Here is a 14,558-nt window from a genome sequence, read left to right on the forward strand (position 1 = left end):
GGGATCACCGTGGTCAAGAATGAGAAGAACGAGTTGATTCCTACTCGTATTCAGAATAGCTGGAGGGTCTGTATTGATTATAGAAGACTAAACCAGGCCACCAGGAAGGACCACTTTCCTTTACCATTCATGGACCAGATGTTAGATCGATTGGCAGGTAAGTCTCATTACTGTTTTCTTGATGGATTCTCTGGGTATTTTCAGATTTGTATTGCCCCAGAGGATCAACATAAGACTACTTTTACTTGTCCATTCGGTACATATGCTTATAGAAAAATGCCATTTGGCCTTTGCAATGCTCCTGGAACATTTCAACGATGTATGATGAGTATTTTTACAGATTTGTTGGAGCATTGTATTGAGGTTTTTATGGATGATTTTAATGTATATGGTTCATCTTTTGATCATTGCTTGTCTAATCTTGCTAGAGTCTTGGAGAGATGTGAAGAAACTAACCTTGTTCTAAATTTTGAAAAATGTCATTTTATGGTGGAACAAGGTATAGTTTTAGGTCACGTTGTTTCCAAGAATGGTATATCTGTAGATCCTGCTAAAGTTGATATTATTTCACAATTGCCTTACCCCTCTTCTGTGAAAGAGGTTCGATCTTTTCTTGGACATGCAGGATTTTACAGGAGATTTATCAAGGACTTCAGCAAGATAGCCAACCCTCTCTCCAATTTGTTGCAAAAGGATATAATATTTGACTTTGGAGAGAGGTGCAAAGATGCTTTTGATACATTGAAAAAGGCGCTTACCACCACTCCTATCATCCAGCCACCTGACTGGACATTACCATTCGAGTTGATGTGTGATGCATCAAACTTTGCAGTAGGAGCGGTGCTTGCACAAAAAGATGGGAAGCTATCACATGTGATATATTATGCTTCCAGAACGTTGGACACAGCGCAGGCCAACTACACCACGACTGAGAAGGAATTATTGGCTGTTGTGTTTGCCTTGGACAAATTCAGACCGTATATACTTGGTTCCAAGGTAATTGTTTATACTGATCATGCAGCATTAAAATTCCTTCTAAAGAAAGCAGATTCGAAACCAAGGTTGATCAGATGGATGCTACTGCTCCAAGAGTTTGACATTGAGATTCTAGACAGAAGTGGAGCACATAACTTAGTAGCCGATCATCTTAGCAGGATTGAAAATGGAGAAGATAACATTCCTATAAAGGATGACTTTCCTGATGAAGTCCTCCTAGCATTGACTGCTGTGAAAGGTATGTTTCCTGAACCTTGGTTTGCTGACATTGTTAATTATTTGGTTGTTTCTGCTATTCCTCCTTCCTTCTCCAAATATGAAAGAATCAAGCTAAAAAGTGAGGCAAAGTACTATATCTGGGAAGACCCAATCTTATGGCGCATTGGTAGTGACCAAGTCATAAGGAGGTGTGTTCCAGATATCGAGATACCTCATGTGCTTGAGTTCTGTCATTCATCTCCTTTTGGTGGACATTATGGCACACAAAGAACAGGTAGGAAGGTGTTGGATTGTGGATTATATTGGCCTACTATTTTTAAAGATGCACAGAGGGTGTATGAAAATTGTGAGCAGTGCCAAAGGGCAGCTAGATCCATTACAAGAAGGGATGAAATGCCTCAACAACCCATGCTATATTGTGAGGTATTTGATATTTGGGGTATTGATTTTATGGGTCCTTTTCCTCCTTCTTTTGGGTTTTCTTATATTTTGCTTGCTGTAGACTATGTCTCCAAATGGGTGGAAGCCAAAGCTACAAGGACTAATGATTCTCGAGTTGTTATGAGTTTTGTCAGGTCTAACATTTTCTGCAGATTTGGGATACCACGAGCCATCATTAGTGATCATGGGACTCATTTCTGTAATAGGCTACTTGAGAACATGTTGAAGAAGTATGGGGTGACACATCGCATTGCTACACCATATCACCCCCAAACCAATGGACAAGCAGAGATCTCTAACAGAGAGATTAAAAAGATACTAGAGAAAGTAGTGAAGCCTAGTCGAAAGGATTGGGCCACAAGATTGGATGAAACACTTTGGGCACACAGGACAGCCTACAAAACACCTATAGGTATGTCACCTTTCAGGGTGGTTTTTGGAAAGGCTTGTCATCTACCTGTGGAGATTGAACATCGTGCCTATTGGGCCGTGAAAGCATGCAACTTGGATTTGGAAGAAGCAGGAAATGAGCGAAAGCTTCAGTTGCAAGAACTAGAGGAGATTAGGCTTGCAGCCTACGAAAATTCAAAGTTCTACAAAGAGAAAACCAAGAAGTTCCATGACCAAAAGCTTGTGGCTAGAAAGGATTTCAAGGTAGGCCAGAAGGTGTTACTATACAAATCCAAGCTTGGTCGCATGAGTGGTAAGTTGCGTTCTACTTGGGAAGGACCATACATTGTTACAAAAGTCTTCCCTTATGGAGCAGTGGAGATCAAGGAAGAATCTTCAGCAAGAACTTTTAAAGTTAATGGGCATCGTCTTCGGATATTCAATGAAAATCAAGATATGCTGAACAAGACGATGGATGGGATGAACTTGACTTCTCCCTCATACCTTCCACCTTGAGGAGGTAAGTACACTTCATACTTTTTCTTTGCATTTTATACATATTGAATACATTGAGGACAATGCATGGATAAAGTGTGGGGGTGTGGGGAGATTTCCCCCTTTCTGTTTTTGTTTTCTATTTGTTTTGTTTTTCCTTTTCTAATTTTGTTTTCTGTTTGTTTTTATTTTAAAAAAAAAAGTTTCTGCTTTCAATAAAACATATTGACATTGGATTTTTAGATTTGATTTACTAATTGGAACGGTCATAATTCTGGGAAAATAAAAGTCATGTGCTATGAGTGGATTGTTTTCTGTGATTTACTTGATTGAGTTGATTTGAGAGTTTCTAGAATAAATCTTTTGTGAAAGAGTTTTTTGACCTTGTGAGTCTTGAGCCTTAATGTAAAGGATGAACTGCCATGTGTCATTCCTATTTTTCTTGTGTGATTTGCTCATGTCTTGTTGATACTCAAATGTTTAGCTTGATTTTGTTGTTTGCATCTTAGGTGAACATGCATGATTTGATATGACTGAGGCATTTCTTGTTTTTAGCTACTTGGCCAAATAAGCTAACCATGACATTGATCCATTGGTAGCCCCTTGAGCTTAAACCTCTTTTTCTTGTTTTGAGCATATTGTTAAACCTTAAAAAGAAAAAGACCATGTTTGTCCTTAGGGAGAAAGAAGGAGCTAGTGGATTATGTTGAGATTGGTTGAGGAATAAAGTGTGGGGGTGTGTATTTCCCCCACAAAGTTGTAAAAATGGCAAAAAGGAAAATAATTGTTGATGACAGAGTGTTGTAATGAAAAATGATTGCTGTCTGAAAAAGAGCAACAAAGGATAAAACAAAGAAAAAAGGATTATTTTTGAAACTATGCTCCATAACTCTTTCTTCCTTACTATTTCAAAAACACACAAATCCTAAAGTTTTTCCTACCTTTGCCTTGGCCTCATTATAACCTGTTAAAAGTCCTCATGATTTTTGAATGCATGTTTTCTGAAAGCTGTGAATATTAGAGTCTTGCTAAGCATTGAGAGTGTTTACTTGCGTGGGTATTTTGAGTGAAAACACAAGCCAAAACACTTGAGCGAATCTTGGTGAGAAAATATATATTTAACTTGAGTGTTTCTCTTTCATATTTGATTATCTTGTAAACTCAAAAGATTAACTCATGTGTGAAAAACAGAATTTTATCCATTTGTTTGTGCATGACAACATGATTTCTAGAAGTGTGATCTGTTTCCATTGGTATTCATTTCTTTAATCCACTGAAAATATGGAATAAAAGACCTCAGAAAAAAGTTTTGAAATTGTTCAATTTTGCCCAGGAGTGCAAAAGGATAAGTGTGGGTGTGTGATGAGTTCAAATTTTTGCCCTCATTTAATATTTAAATTTGGGGATTTAATTGAATTTTCTGTGCTTAAAGATTGATTTAATTAGGATTTGTGATTATTGGATTTATTGAGTAAGTTTGGTAAAAGTGGCGTAAAAATTGATTTTAGTTGCATAAAATATTATTGGATATTCTAACGTTTGTTAATGCAGCTGGAATTTATTTTTGGTCAATTAATAGTGTGATTTTGAAATATTCAAAGTTACAAAATAAGTCCAAAATCAAGAAATTCTGAAAAAGAATAAATCAGGAGCTAAATGCACCCCCAGTTTTTATTTGCACACTCCTTGCTCAAGTGGACCACAAAAACCTGTTCTGCACCCCCAGTTTTCACTAAGTTGCACCCCTCCTACCACTTAAACTCCACTCAACCAGATCATGCCATGTGGCAATCCCCACCTTTTAAGATTAGCCAACCATAAGCCGCCACGTGTCATAATCCCTACCTCACCAAATTAACCAATCAGATTCTGCCACGTCATCATCTTCGTCTCCCAAAACCCTAACCCTAATTTTCTCCTCTCCTTCCACCCTCCACGCCAACCTCGCCGGCCACCACCAATCTGCAGCAGCGGCGGCGCCACCATCTTCTTCTCGCGTCCAACAGCAGCCTTCACGCACCATCTTCTCCATGGCAGCAGCGAACGCGAGCATCCACCACGCCACCACCATCTCTATCGAGCTTCGCACGCCACCACTAGCAGCGAGGAACAGATCGGAACAGCACAACCGCAACAGCATCGCGACGCCATTTCCTTCTTCCCGCGAGCGTTCAGCCACGACCACCACGAGTTTAGCAAAACCAGCGGAGACGTCCACACAGTCGCCGCCGCACCACCGTTTCCAACCGCGCGCAACACCGCCAACGCGACCTGCGCAGCTCCGTCAGCCACCACCAGCAGCCACACTCGTCTCTGCACTGTTGCAGATCGTGAAGGAAGAAAAAAACGCAGTAGTGCCGCCACTGTTCCGTCACCACCGCGTCGCGCCACGCTCGCCGGAGAAGAAGCCGGAGCAGCTGCGCAGCCAGGGAGAGGAGTGTGAGAGTGAAACCCTAATTCTGGAGAGAGAGTACTCTGCGCCACGTGTCAGCATCTGACAGGCAGTCAACTGGTCAAACTCTGGTCAAACTCTGGTCAATTCTGTAAAAATGCTTAAATGCGAGGGGCAGAATTGGAAATTGGACAGCAATTAAGTTGCTAATTAATTAAATAAAAATAAAAGATTTTAGCAACTGACAGATAAAGCCCAAAGTCCAGTTAAAGCCTATATAAAGAGACTTAAGGGAGCAGAGGGACGGACAATTTACAGCTTACAGCTTAGACACTTAGAACTCTCTGGTTTTGGCAGATACCGTCTCCACCACATCTCTCATTCTTTCTTTTATTTTCTTTCTTTCATATCATCATGTATTCCATCAAAGCCATGGAGGGCTAAGCTTTTAAGGGTTGATTCCACTGTAATTTCTTAAATGGATTCTGAGGTTAGATGAATTTATATGTTTTGTTATTTTGATTATTGTTGTGGTTTTTGTTTATCTATGTCCTTTGCTTCTAAATTGAATAGAAAATAATGATTTTAAATCTACATGCATGATAATCATATGAGTTAAAAGGTTTTTAAATTAAATTGAGACTTTACTTTGATTTTGTTTAAAAACTTTCATTTGATTAAATAAGTTTTTGCCAATAATTGAGACTTTAATTTGATTAGAGGTAATTACTTTAACTAAAATTAGTCAAGACTTTACTTTGATTAATTAAGTTTTCTATTTGGTAAAGAAACAAAGGAATAGACATGATTAGGCATAGTAAAATTAATTGAGACTGTACTTTGATTAAATTTACTATGGACAATCTAAACAATTCTCACTTTTAATTGAGACTGTACTTTGATTAAAAGTGAGGATGCCAACAAATGAATTGAGTCTTTACATTGATTTATTTGTAAATCAACAACAATAATTAATTTAACAATAATCTCTAGATAACCAATGAAGAATCTTATTTAGAAAAAGCAGTGGAATTGACCTATTTACTATTACTGTGTTTACAATCTTCCGTGTCATTTTCTTTGCATATCAAAACCCCCTATTTTTATAGTTGCTAGTTTAAATTGCATTTTTGAGTCAAATATTTGAGATCAATTCCGTATTCGTTGTGAGACGACTCAGGGTTATCTTAACCCTAACTATTTTCTTCACTACAAACTGGCAATACTGAAGTTGCTAAAGTAGTGGTAATTTGATCGCCTAACGACAGCGATATCAGTGCTTCAAGCCATGATCTTCATATCCTTTGAATTTCTAGTTGCTTGTAACATCAAGAGCCTTGAATAGATTTGTTTTTCCAAGTTCTTGCTTCCTGCCCTTGTCATAGGTCCTTTGAATTGTAAAGATTCATCGTTAAGTTATTATTGTATAGAATCTAGCGATAGTCTTCTATCAAAGTGTAACCTCTTCTCCTCATTGGTTTCACCAAATATCCTAAGCAACATAGTGTTCATTTATGTGAAAAACTCACTTCTTAGCAATATTTGGATTGGTAAATTCATTACACCAAAGTTAAAATTTATCATTGAGAAAACAAAAAAGAAGATTTTTGGATAATTAATTTGTGGAGCAAAATCAATTTCATGGTTCCCAACATTCCAAATCCATGATTAATGTGCAACACTTCTTTCTATAAACTCTCCCCAAGTATCCGTCTGACATTATCATAATTTAGGTAGCTATCCCCATAAGAGAGGTTTCCAACAACTAGTACAACTTCTCCTTTTTGGACTCAATTCATTGTGAGAAAGAGTCACATTTGAATCAAAACTCTGACTAAGATCCCCTACAAATAATGCCACACCATTTTACAATAAACATAAAAGATCATATATCTACTACGATCTATGCTATGAGTAAAAATTTAAAAGATATATAAATCTTAATCAATAAAAAGGTTAATAAAACACAATGCAAATAATATAAGACAAAAATAGCAAATCTAACCTAATGAAATTAAACTTAGTTACTATGAATAACATGCAAAAAAAAAATTCTAAAGATAAAATACCTAAAAAAGAACGTAAAATAATTAAAATGATTGTAAAAGAAATGCTAATATAAATGTGGCTAATACTATTATTTGGTTTTGGTAACAAATTAAATAGGAATTAAATAAAATATTGTAAAAGAAATGATAATAAAACAAGTCAATTTCGTTGCTTTTTCAAAATACATTCATCATTAATTATCTATAACAACCTCAATATGGTTAAGAAAGTAGTTAAAAATATTAGCAAGGGTAAAGTAACCCAAAGTCATCTCTCAACGAACATGGAATTAATTTTCAATAATTGATTTGTATACAGTCCTACACGAAAGGTTAATAAAACACAATGTTAATAATAAGATAAAAAAAATAACTAGTCTAACCTAATGAAATTAAAATTAGTTACTATGAATAATATGCAAAAATATGCTAAAGATATTACACCTAAAATAATTAAAATGCAAATGCTTATGATATGGTAATATAAATGGAGCTAATACTATTATTGGGTTTTGGTAACAAATTAAATAAAATATTGTAAAAAACTATGATAGTAAAACGGGTCAATTCCATTGCTCTTTCAAAATAGATTCATCATTGATTATCGAAAGATTATTATTCAATTGATTATTATTGTAAATTTTCGAATCAATCAATGTAAATTCTCAATTAGTTTGTTGCATTCTTACTTTTAACAAAAGTAACTTCTCAATTAAAAGCGAGAACTATAACATCCTGTCAAGATATTAGGGTTTAAATAATAAAATAAAATAAGAAAAAATAAAACTCATTCATTATAAATCCATTTCCCAAAAACCCGGGAAATTTCAACTTTATTAAATAAATAAAGATGCCAAAATCCTTGAATATAATTACTATTACCATAAAAAAAATCCAGTAATATTAATAATTACAACTGATTTGAAATCATAAAGACAATGTAAAAACTCTGAGAAAATTGCCCCAAGACTAGCCCAGCTCCGGCTCTATGCCTCACCAAATCTACCTACAACACCATCTGCTCACATATATCGCGTATACGATCATCGCCAAAAACAAGTAGATAGGGTGAGCTTAACAGATAAAACATATACAATTATATATACCCATATATAACATATCAATATAAACAACACAATCATTCTAAAGGATTTCCCTTCCTTTGATTCATACCACCTGGCCACAACCAGGTTATTTGTGTTCTACATCTTCTAGTGATTACTTCTAGGTGACTTGCTGCCATACCTATCGGCCACAACCGATAGAGCACGTGCAGGAAACCATGTTACGGATCATACACCGTAACGCCAGGTGGAGTTCCCAAATACGAACATAGTTCGCAACGTCCCAAGACTACCAAACTCGTTAGTCAACTATTGAGGAGGGCAATCTATCTGGACCCATCCGTACTGGCCACAACTAGCACACTCACACTGGCAACACTCTCCAACCCGAGCCACAACTCAAGAGTTCCTCATGTTCATCCGCCATCCCGAGCCACAACTCAAGAGATGCTTTTCCGAGCCACAACTCAAGGAATACCACGTGCCTTAACCCCTATCACGAGCCACAACTCAAGGGATACGTTCCGAGCTACAACTCAAGGAACATCAGTAATCCCACCTTTGAAGCATCACCATAAGCCTTGTAGATCACGCTCACAGAATCAAGAACACCAATACTACTGCAGTAAAATCGCCTGGCGGGGGACACGTACCACCAAACGCTGCCGCTTCCAGATCGCTTGGCGGGGGACACATACCGCCAAGCGCTAAGCGCCTTAGTCTTCACTGCCGCTGCAACTATCGCCTGGTGGAACTTCTTGTGTCGCCAGGCGCCACGTACCTTAGTATTTGCTAAACTGTAGACTCCGCCTGGCGCACCCCTCCTTACCACCAGGTGCCACCGAGATCCAGAACCCCCTGTTTCTACGTTGTCGCTTGGCGAGTCGATCACCACCGCCGGGCGCTACACCAGTACTTGCGCAGTACTGATTTTAGTTCAGGTTCAAGCACACTTCACACAGGTTGCTCTCATTTGCTTTCATTCTAGAGTACCCCTAATGAAAGGCATTGCCAGCTATAATGTTCCAGGCCTTATAGCACCTCACATGTGCATTCATCCCTTAGTCATATAGACCATCCCAAGCATGCTCAAACAAAATATAAGTAGCAGCACTCTAACAATTTTAAGCACATGATCTTATGCACCAATGCAATTTAATATTGACACCCATGCCTTCACCAAACCAATTCTCAACATGTGACTAACCCAAAGGAACATTCAAATTGATAGAGACTTACCACATAACCCAATCATGCTTTATTAGAAGTTACTTGAACTTATTAAGAGCTTATTCATGTATTTTACAAACTCCAAAATCAACAATATTAAGTAATGTATATCTCTGGCTACTAACTTCCAAATCCAATCTCCACCGTTCAAAATGAAGAACCACATGTTATGGACAACAGGTCAAACTTTCACCTAAATCAGACGGTTAACGAACCAGAAAATGCAATTTTACGAAAACTGCACAAACTAGAAAAACATGGTGGCGCCTAGCGCCCAGAAGTGAGGAGGTGGCGCCTGGCTGCCCGGCGGTTCCTGTTACGCGAAAAGTACGAAAAAATAGCATTTTTCGTGAACAAAACACCAGACACTTCTTTGGTATGGCGCCTAACGGCCAAATAGGTGCCGCCAGGCGGTTCCTGCACCTGCGAAACTTACCCCCTTCACAACAAGTCTGATTTCTATCAATTTCTGACTCCATAGGATACAAACCCAGTTATTGGGATTACAGTTCATCCCTAACACTTCCCATTCACGAATTCATTCACATTTTCCTCTTAGATTGTTGCCACAATAGAAATTCCCAATTCATCAACCCTAAGATAATATTCCTACTTTTTCATCTAATTTAGCCATCAATTAAATGAATTTCAATGATGTTTGACATCCAATCACCCCTTAACCATTAAAATTTGTCTTCGCTCCGATTAGAGTCATCTCAAAACATCCAGAACATCAAAATCGAACCAAAATTGGTTCGTGTCGCCTGGCGGGTCTTCATCACCGCCAGGCAGTTCAAGCAAAACCCATAAATTGGGTTAATTTGTCACGTGTCGCCTGGCGGTGAGCTTTGTGCCTAGCGGCAGTTCATCGTCCGCCAAGTGGTTTCTGGAAATTTTCCAGAAACCCAGAATTTGCGAATTAATTCAACAGGAAGCATGTAATTGCACATCATGCATCATACCATTAACAAAACAACATAAATTACGAGTTCAACTCCCCTAACCTGGTTTCTTTTGCTTAAAACTTGAGTAGCCCTGGTTCTCCCTTACTTCCAATAGCCTTCCTTAGTTCTCCTCAATTTAGCTTCAATGTCTCACTAAATACACTCACCTTACTCTGATTTTCGTATTCCTCTACCCATCCAACAAAACCAGCCACAAAACCTCTCTCTTTTTCCCTTAATTGGCCAATAATTGGTGTCTTAATGTGGGATTAATGATGCAAAACGAAATTACAATAAAACTAAGGTTAATGCCATTCAATTTGTTGTCTTATGATGGTTTTCCAGCCCTCCCTTGGCTGCTTGGGTTTCCTTGCCCTTTCACCTTCATGCCAAAGAACATTTTGGCAAAAAAAAAAAAATTTAATTTAGGTTCACCAAGGTTTGAACCCCTCACCATGCCAAAGCCAAATCAATGTTCCACCATTTCACTAATTCATATTTCATGATAATTAATCTAATTTTATGATTATATTATCACTCAACATGCTCTAGCATATTATTAATACACTAATAATTAAATAACACACAAATAGCACACATAGGACTTGAACCCAAGTCCTCTCACACATTTAAATACTCTTAACCATTTAAGCTAGTACTTTTTCCATGTCATAACTATCCGCATTAAATTCCTTAAAGACTCCTACTACTCGCATTTATTAAATAATTATTTAAATTCCTCGAGTCTTACAAGAACTTTTTTTATTATCCACAACAAATTTAACCAAAGTAACTTTTCAATTAAATGTTACTATGTCTAATCATATATATTATTTTCTCTTTGTTATCAAGTAAAAGCTAATTTATCAAAAAAACTTCTTGATTAATACTTGGTAAAGTTTACTCCAAAAATTAAAGCAACCTCTCAATTATTGGCAAAAACTTATTCAATATATGAAAGTTTATAACTTAAATCAAGGTTTAATTACTCTTTTAGTCCCTATTTTTGTCCAAAAGTGTCAAATAGGTCCTCAAGTTTTCTTAAGTTTCAATTTGCTCCCAATTTTTAAAAAATTGATTTAATTTGGTCCTTTATGTTAAATTTCTTGACGTGAATATATGATTTTTTTATCAAAATTGACACTATGATTATGTTAATTACATCAATAAAGCAAATCATTGCTATTAACCACTTCAATCACAGGTCACAAAATTAATTAGCTTTGTCTACTCTCTTGAACTCCTAAAGTATTCAACTAAGCGAAGATTAAAACCAAATTCAATATGCAATTAAGCAAAGCACACATTCATTAAGCATGGAATAACTCACTTTGCAAAATTAGCTTAAATAGAATGCTTCATCCATTAAGCACAAAAACAAAATCTGAATGAAGAGTAATATAGACCCGATCAAATGAAACAGTAACCTCAAGGTTTCAGTTCATTCTTTGCTAGGAATCAACATATTAAATTAGTTCTCCATGGATTTTGAACAAAAGCTCAACCCTAAACGAAATACAATCATTCTAATGATAAGAAAATGGTGTAGAAAATGTAAAATGGTGCAAAAAACATAAAACAATAACAAAGCAGAATATCAAATCGTGAATAGAAGATGAAAGGTGAATTCAACAAGGTCCCAATGTTAAAACGAAACTGCCTAAGCTTCCAAATGTGCAGAAAATGTAAAACACACAATGGGTGCTATCAATAATGCATAAAAACATGAGAAAATGGTGCTAAAACATCAAAACTCGGGTGACACCTCCATGGGTAACCATACAAAGCTCCCAAAATGTAAAAATGGAGTGTGTGGAAGAAGAAGGTGGCTGCCCCTACAAAGGAGGCCTAATTTTGGTAGTCACATCACCATAAATCTTTATATTTATTAAAGTGCCATTCTGGTCAACAAAATTACAAAAATCCCACTATGGGCTGAAAATGCTGGCCCAATCACGTGGATAGGTTAATTGACATGGTACACGTAAGACCTATGAAAATTAATTAATTAATTAATAAATAAATGCGGGAAGAAAGAGCCTTTATGGCATTAATTATTATTTGATGTAACGTGGAGAAGTACTAGCTCAAGTTGTTGACAGTACTTTGGTTTGTGTGAGAGGACTTGGGTTTGAATCCTATGTATGCCAATTATGTGTTGTTGTTTTATTATTAATTTTAATATTATGTATGAGCATGGAATTGGTAATGTAAGCTTACATTGATTGGAGTGTATCACTAAATATGATTTAGCATAGTGGTGGTGCTCTGACCTTGTAAGTGGAGGGTCACGGGTTCAAACCTTGGTGGACACAAAGTAGGCTTTATTTTTGCCAATTCTAGCTTGGAGTAGAGTTGAAAGGGCAAAGGCAAAACCAGAGGGAGGAGCAGCCAAAGGGCTGGAAAAACAGTATTAAACCATTGTAATTACCCTTAAATGGAAATTTATAACACCCTTAGTCTCATATTTTCGTTTTAACACTTAAGCCCTATTAAGACCCTTATAAAAGGCAAAATTGAAGTGAAAATAGGGTTTCTACAGTTTGGTTATTTTGCCTATAGAGAGGAGGACAAAATTTTAGATGGTGAGAGGAGAATTTGGGTGCTTGAGAGATTGATTGGGAGGAGGTTTGAAGCAAAACCGTGGGGAACAAAGGAACATCAAGTTTATTCCTAATTTTAACCCAAAATTCCAAGTTAGGGGAGCTGAACTCGAAATTTGTGTTGTTGTATGTAATTTTATGATTTTGATGAAATTATGCACTGAAATTCGTGATGCACATGAGGGAATTTGGGGGTTGTGAGTTTGGTACTGTTTTATTTGAATTTTGATCTAAATGCATGAATAAAATGGGTTTATGCACTATAAATACAGGAATGGTGTAAAACTTGGAATTTGGGAATTTTATGGAGTCTATATTATGCCTATGTGTTGTTGCAATGTATGTAAATTGATTTGGTATGAATAGAAATGTGTTTTGGTATGGTTGTGCATTATTTTGAGTGAATTATATGCGTGAACAAGGAGAGAGCTCTGCAAGTCTCGCCCAAGCGAGTCTATCTCATCTAAGCGAGAGTTACAGAACCTTGTTTTTGGTTCTGAGTCGCGTTTCTCGCTTGGACGACTGGTTCAGGTTTGAGCGACAAACACTCTCGCTTAGGCGAGAGTGGCTCGCCTAAGCGAGGTAGTGAAGAAGTTTGCGCGTGTTGAGTGCGACTTCTCGTCCAGGCGAGGGGTTTTTGGGGTTTTTTGGCGACAAACACTCTCGCCTAGGCGAGAGTGGCTCGCGTAAGCGAGTTACGAAGTTGAATTGGTGTATTTCTCGTCGAATCCTCGTCCATGTGAGGTGTGTGTGTTATTTTGAGCGAAGGTGTGACTCGCCCGGGCGAAAAGAGCTCGCCTAAGCGAGATAACGTGGAGAAGTCACTATTTTAAGCTCGCTCAGGTGAGGTGGACTAGCTTAAGTGAGGCTGAGGGTTTAACTTGGGCTAGGCTCCCTGGCTTATGTGAGTTTATGCGAATTACTATGTTTGTATGTGCATTATGTGCTGGTTTGGCTACTCTTTCCTCATTATAGGAAGTTATATGCATGTGTTTGTGGTGTTTGGGCTTGAAGGACTAAGTCCAATATGGGTCCGGGATGTTCTTGTTGGTTGGACGCATGATGGGCATGGAACTATAAAGTTCCCGTCGACTGCTAAGTGGCGAGGAGTCCTTAGTATGGTGATTACATGCGTCGACCGCACGATGGGCAAGGAACTGTTATGTTCCCGTCGGTTGCTATTAGGCGAGGAGTCCATAGTATGGTGATTGCGTGTGTGCCATGGTCCGAGTGTGAGAGGCTTGGATGATTTACTATAGACGAGGAGTCTGTAGGGCAGGACTTTGAGCAGGACTTTGAGTAGGACTTTGGTTTCGTGGGAGTACAGTGAAGTCCCAGGACCTAGTTCATGTATATGACTCATGAAGGACTATGAGATCATGGATGGGTAGTTATAAAACAATGAAATACTTAGTCATGTTATTTTATTGTGGGATGGGTGGCATATTTTTTTCATGTATATATTTTTATATATTGTGCATAGCTCACCCTTTCTGTGTGTGTGTGGCGATGATTAGATAACTTGTTATCCGGGAGCAGATGATTTGACAGGTGAGCCAAGAGATGCTTAGAGGTGGAATGTAGGGGCTACTTTGGCTTTTGAAAGAGTTTTCATATTTAGACTTTTGATGTAAAGATTTATTATGTTGAATTTTGGTGGATTTTGGAACAATGTATTTGCGAGCATATGAATTATGTTATATTAAAGTTTTTAATTTCCCGTGTTTTGGAAATGG

This window comes from Vigna unguiculata, chromosome 11 (assembly GCF_004118075.2).
Source record: "Vigna unguiculata cultivar IT97K-499-35 chromosome 11, ASM411807v1, whole genome shotgun sequence".
Lineage (NCBI taxonomy): Eukaryota > Viridiplantae > Streptophyta > Magnoliopsida > Fabales > Fabaceae > Vigna > Vigna unguiculata.